The following is a 6,758-nucleotide window of genomic DNA, read 5'->3' as shown; positions in this document are numbered from 1 at the left end:
CCAAAGCTAGAGAGACACAGCTGGGGGTCCCCAGAGAGGGACGACACCAAAGACCTCAGCTCAGCTTTTGAACATCACAGAGATCCTGAAAACTATGGATGGACTTGTCCTGTGCAAATAGCTGCAAGAGCTCACAACACTTCTTCCCCCATCCCAAAGGTCCAGAAGCCCTTGTGCTTCCTGCCTGCAGCTCAGTCAGGGAACAGGATGCATTCTTACTTCCTGAGCTGCACCACACTGAGCCCCCTGGGTCTGGCTGAACAGCTTTGAAGAGGCAGTAGAGCACACCCTGAAAAGTAGGATGACTCCTCTGTCAATCCTGCCTTAACAATGGACAGTGCAGAGCAACAGAATCTTCATCCTCACCTTCTCGACCCCAGCACAGCCTGGCATTTCCATACGAGCTCCCCCAGTCACCACAGTAGCCACCTACAGCCTAGGGCTTTCAGGAGAGGAGTATTCCCAAAGGCTCTGAAATTTTGCCTTCCTCATTTCTCCACTCTGTGGTGGCAGGGCCTGTCTACCACATCCCCACACTGTATCTGCAGAGGAAGAATGATTCAGATGCCTCTGGGTCCGTGCTCACTCTCTGATTTGCTTTGGGAGTGGCTCAGAGCCCTCTTTGAAGCCATGAGTTGCTTCTCTCTTCCTCTCCAAAATGTTGGCAGCCCTCCAGGTCTCACCAGCAGGTGAGCAGCTCAGAGCTGAGTCAAATTCCAGGGCGTCCCAAGATAAACATCCAAGCCAGGGACAGAAAGGTCTGTCTCCCAGCAAAATTTAATCCCAAGGGTGTTACCTGCAGCTCATCAAACCCCATTAGGAGGAATCACAGCAGTGGGGCAGCAGAGAGCTCCTCTCCGTAGATACATGTCAGGATATGACTATTGTCTGAGTGTGTTACCAAGGCAGGTTTACTTTCAGCCTCTATCCTTGCTTCAAATATCTGCAGCAGTCTCCACACGGCCACAGAGAGCTGGCCTTGCTACCCGTTCACTCAGCAGTCTGGGCCAGACACTGCTTGAGTCTCACGAGGACTGGTCCTGCCAACTGGCTAACCATGTCCTCTCCTGCTCAAAGCAGCGCTCCAGTCACTGTGGCCCTTCAGGGATGTGAAAAAAATTCAATCAGATCCAGCAGCTCAATAACACTTTGCCTTGGACTTCAGCAGATGAGCGGCAGGGACCGGAGGGAGCAGTAAGAGATGCAGGAGAGCTGAAATGGAGTATTCCTCCTGGTTATATTTCATTTTCATGCTGTCTCTGCAGCTTCTCATTCAAGTCAGGGAGCAAAGAGACAAATTGCTGAAGACAAGCCACTTTACAAGGGTTTCTATTCCCATTTTGCGGCCCCTGGGGATTCTTCTTGCACTGCCCCCAAGCCTCCTGGAGAATGGCTTGACGTTTCCAAAGGTTGCTCACCTCCTCTGAGTGGAAATGCAAGTGTTTGTTCAGCTTCTCAGGGGGCTGGTTATCTTGTTAGATTTGTAAGAGCATTTAACAGGTTGCTTAGCTGCACGCCCTTGAAATATCTAAGGCAGCATTTTTCAAAAGTACCATCAGCATCACGCTGGGCTCAAGCTAATTATCCCCATCTCCCAGCAGGACAATTGGCTCAGTCCAGCACACAGTGCTGACCCAGCCACAGGACTTCCTCCACAGGCACATCTGTGCCTGCCTGTCTCAGACCTGGGCAGGCACCAGCTGGGCATTCCTGCTTCCCTCCCATTCCTCGCCGTGCCCAGATGTGGGGGGTAGCAAGACAGCCACTGTGGAGATGGACACCCATCCAGACCAAGACTTCAGGTCTCCTGGTGTTGAGGCCATAACCCCCAGGAATAGCCCTACAACATCCCAGGCTTCCAAGGGTGTTCTTGGTGTCTCCATGCCATTCCCTCTGCCTAGGACAGAACTGGCATGTCAGAGTCCCTCAGGACCGAAAGGGAGCTTGAACTTCCCTGCCTGGCAAGTTCCACCCCACAGGTTTCCCTCGGGCCATCACAAAAGTTTTCCTTACCCTCTTTCCTCCTTTGTGCCCACTTTGGTGCTATCTGCCCCTTCTCCTTAATATCATCCCCTGGAGTACTTTCTTACTCCTCATTACGCTGATTTTTTGTCTGCAAAAGCCACCTCCTTGTACCAGGTACGCATCCTCGTCCTTTCCATGCTGAGGTCCATGCTCCCTAACATCCAACCCTGCTGCTGGTCAAACAGACCAGGGGATGGCAGAGTACTCTTGTCAAGTTGGGCATGGTAGTCCAAGAGGACACCAAGATACAAGGAGCCATTGCCAAGCTGGGCTCTGTGCCTTCCCTCCCCACAGGGTCAAGGCCAGCAGACAGCTCTGGCAGGGCCCTCACAGCAGCTGGGGAGCCGGAGAATCCAGGAGACATTACAACCATGTGGGACAGGGGCAGTTGCCCCGGAGCAGGTAACGTCCTCGATGCAAGTCACACATCGTTGAACCCTTGTTAGCAAGATCCAGCTCATTGCACCTTCTGTGCAATTCACAATCACTTAACAAAGCCTCTGATGTCAAATTAGCCAAACATCAGTAAGCAGGGAATGGTCCTCACATTCATCCAGTTAACTGGTGTCTAATTATCTCATTGTGCCTCCCATGTATTAATTGCAAACTAACTGTTTCCTATGGCCCACCAGCACCATTTAAGCTTTAGGAGGGATCAAGGCAGCAGATCTGTTTCTCCAGTGCTTTTCATGCTTCTGTACCTACCCTTGGAGTTCCAGTTGCAGTATCAAGGAGCTGGCCCTTCCCCATTTTTGCTAATGGCACTACATGCTCAGAGAGGAGATTGCAGCTATTTAGCTCCATCAGGGGATTAGGGGATGGTGTCAGCATTCCTTTGGACAATAGAGGAGCTGATGCACGGCCAGGCTCCAGGGGCTGGTGGCAGAGCCAAGGGGCTCCAGGCTACAAGCAGCTGCCAAGCAGTCAGTGCAGGCAGCAAGGACCTCTTTGCCCAGGGGATTGCAGGTTACTGTGTTTACAGGGAAGGACAGGGCATCTGAACACCCTGCCTTGTGCACAGCTGCTAATCACAAAATCACAGAATGGTCTGAACAGGAAGGACCTTAAAGACCACCTCATTCCAACCACCCTGCCGCAAGCAGGGACAATTTCCACTGGACCAGGTTGCTCAGAGCCCCATCCAACCTGATCTTGAGCACTTACCAGGGATGGAGCATCCACAACTTCTCTGGGCAACCTGTGCCAGTGCCTCACCACCCTCACAGCAGCCTGGGGCACAGGGCTGGAAATGCCTCTCAGCTCTGTTCTTAGCCTGTGAGGTGCTGGAAGGCAAACCCTAGAGATACTCCACATGCTGGGCCAAACACCAGGGACAAAGCACTGCAAACACTGCTGTCAGCCAGAGATGTGATACTTGCCTTCAGGACAAAATGCAGCTTCAGGCAATGCAGCACAGGCCCATAGGAAGGGCAATGCTCCACAGCCTGACTTTTCTGCCCTTTCTTGCCCTCCCCACCACCTTGTGGTGCCCATATTGTACCTGATGACTGATGGACACTCCTGGGCTCTCAAAGTCTGGAAGAGTAATTTCCCCACCTGGGCCAAGAGTGAGGGTCTCTCCAGGGTGTGCAAATGGTGACACACTGGAAGGAAGAAGCTCTGAGAGAAGGCAAAAAGGGAAGGACTCCTGAGAGCATCCTTGATCACCAAGGATAATTAAGTGGGCTTCCTGCCAGAATCTCCAGATGTCTAATTAATACAGTAAGACTGCTGCTCATCAGGCTGATCTCAGTGCAGAAGGCTTCCCAGCTCAGCCTCAGCTTGCTTTTGTGATGGGATGAAGGCAGCCACTGACCTGTTGGGCTCAGAGCTCTTTCTGCTGGCCTTTCTCCTCTTGCCTGGCCTGGGTATCCAGCTGAGGAAGAGTGGGATACAAACCTCACCATGCAGACCCCAAGGGAGCCACATCAGAGCTGAACCCAGTCCTTGGGAGGCTCCATCCTCACCTGCTCACTGCACTCGCTCTGGTTTCCAAAGGAGCCCTGTGACCAGCAGCATGCAGGAAACACTGCTGTAAGCAAACCAATGCTGTCTCGCAGAGAAATCTGGTAAATCCTGTCAGTCAGGGTACAGCTTGCCATGAAAGCATCTTACCTCTCTGCTCTGGGTCTGCTGCAAGTGCACAAGAGCACAAGTGTTGGGGGAAAATTCCTGGCACGGCATGGCTGGTCATGGGGGACTGCCCAGGGCAGGAAAACAGCCTCAAATATTGCAAGCTGCCAAGATACTAGAGAAGACAACTTGGCTGCTGCACTAGCAAAGACTGGTAACAGGAAAATTAAAAGAAGGTCCAGTGCACATTTCCTCCACAGATACCCAGCAATTTCTGCCACCTGAAGGGCCACTTCCCTCCAAAAGACCACTGAGACCTCACGGATCCAGCTGGGCACGACATTCCTCTTTGTGACAGAGCAGCCATTGCAAGGCTGACAGGGGTGTCTGCTGCACCCTGCTGCAGTGCAGGACCAGCCAGCCCTCACTGCTGTGGGTCCAGAGAGAAAAACAGACCTCCTCTGAGGGAGGATGGATGGGAGCCAGTGAGGAATCACAGAATCTTTTAGGTCAGGGATGACCTCCAAGATCAATGAGTGCAACCTTTGACCAACCCCCACGTTGTCAACAAGAGCAGAGCACAAAGGGCCATGTCCATTGGTTTCTCAGATCCCTCCAAGAATGGTAATTCCACCACTTCCCTGGGCAGTCTGTTCAAATGATTGACAACCCTTTCCGTTAATAAATTGATGAAAACAACAGTGTTGACAATTTCTAGAAGAACAGCTCCAGGCTCCCTTCCTACTGCGGCTTCAGGAGGTCTCTGAAACCAAATTAGTGTTTCTTGGCCATTTCCCTGTGTGATGCTGAATGATATTTTTGTTTCTAGAGAGGATTTTGCACAAAGCACTTGGTCCCTGAGCTCACCAAAGAAGCTATGAAACTTTGCTCTGTCCTCCGAGCCAACAGTGCCCATAACCCACACATGAGGTACCCATCACATACATGTATGGTGGCAAAATCCTCCTCATCAGTCTTTCCTTGGGAAAAGGGAATGACATTCCCACGAGGACTCTCATCAAAAAGAATCAAAACTAGAAAAAGAGCCAAGGAGTTGAATCCTGTGCAGGAAACATAGGGACTTGATAAAAATAGCCTTTTGGAGGCTCAGCATGGGCACATTCCTTCTCACAGAAAAAGCCTTTTGAAAGGCCAGCTGGGTGAAACTGCAGAGCGAGGAAGGAAAGGGGGCAGATTTCACATATTGAAGGCTTGTTCAACTAAGGAATTTTTAAAAAGCATAGCCTCTGGTAGGTTAAATGCAAATACACAATAAGACAGCCAGAAAAGAGTATGAAGATCAATTTGCCATTACCATAAAAATGAACAGTCCCTCCTTCAAGGGTGCCTCAGGGTCCCTGTTTCAGGTGCAGCAGAGTCTGCAGGACCATGAGCTCTCAGAATCACAGAATTCCAGAATGTGGGGAGGTAGCACAGTGGGCCACCTAGTCTCACCACCCTGTCCATCCTAGAGCACGTGGCACAGGATTGCATCCAGACAGTTCAAGAGTGCCACCAGTGAGGGACACTCCACATTCTCTCTGGAAAATCTGTTCCAGTGTGTGGCCACCTGCAGAGGAAAGAAATTCCTCCTCATGTTCACATGGAACTTCCTGTGCATCAGTTTCTGCCCGGTGCCTCGTGTCCTATTGTGCAAAACCACCGAGCAGAGCCTGGTCCATCCTCTGACACCTTTCAGATACTTGTAAACACTGAGGAGGACTCCTCTCAGTCATGTCTCCTCCAGGCTGAACAGGCCCAGCTCCCCCAGCCTTTCCTCATACGAGAGATCCTCCATCCCCGCACAGCCCTCTGCTGGGTCCACTCCAGGAGCAGCATGTCTCTCCCCTACTAAGAAGCCCAGATCTGCACAGAGCACTCCAGGTACACCTCAACAGAGCTGAGGTTGCAGATTAACCTTCCTAACCTGCTGCAATTCTCTTCCTCATGCACCCCAGGACACCATTGGACCTCTTGGCCGCAAGGGCACTGCTGGCTCATGGACATCTTGTTGCCCAGCAGGTGGCCCAGGTTCCTTGTCCTTCTGCTTTCCAGCTAGTCAGCCTCCATTCTGTGCTGGTGCAAGGGGTTATTCCTCCCCAGATGCAGGAGATGATGAGCTGAGGACAATCCCAGAGCAGAACAAAGCAGAGGACCATCATTATTCAAACACACTGCAAGCAGGTTTGGAAAGGCCCCCATCCCACAAGCTTTTTATGGCTGATCTCCAAACAAACCTGAAGACAAGCAGCAAAACAACCCCTAAAGGTGGCAGAAGAGCAGGGAGGTTTTGTCCCAGTTAGAAATGGACAAACAGGCTGAGATGCATGGCCAGTTTCTCAGCAGAGGGGCACAGCCCTTCAGGCAGGGAGCACAGGCACCTGCACTGCTCCGTCTGTGCATGAATGAATTAGGGAAGGGTGTGGACACTGAGCTGACATCTTCTGCTAGCACCACGTGTTTAGGGTAATCTGATTACCTGATTTTAAAAGCTGCCAAAAGACCTGTCAAAACTGCTTATCAATGAGATGACAAATGAGATATGGGGTTGATTTACACGATTTGGGGCACTGCCAAGCTCATGAGCTAGGTGCTGCTGTTCCAGAGAATGGTACCTGTTGTCAGGAAATAATAGCAAAATGCCAACATCACCATCTAAC

This window comes from Motacilla alba, chromosome Z (genome assembly GCF_015832195.1).
Source record: "Motacilla alba alba isolate MOTALB_02 chromosome Z, Motacilla_alba_V1.0_pri, whole genome shotgun sequence".
Classification (NCBI taxonomy): Eukaryota; Metazoa; Chordata; class Aves; order Passeriformes; family Motacillidae; genus Motacilla; species Motacilla alba.
This window is presented reverse-complemented; position numbering follows the sequence as displayed.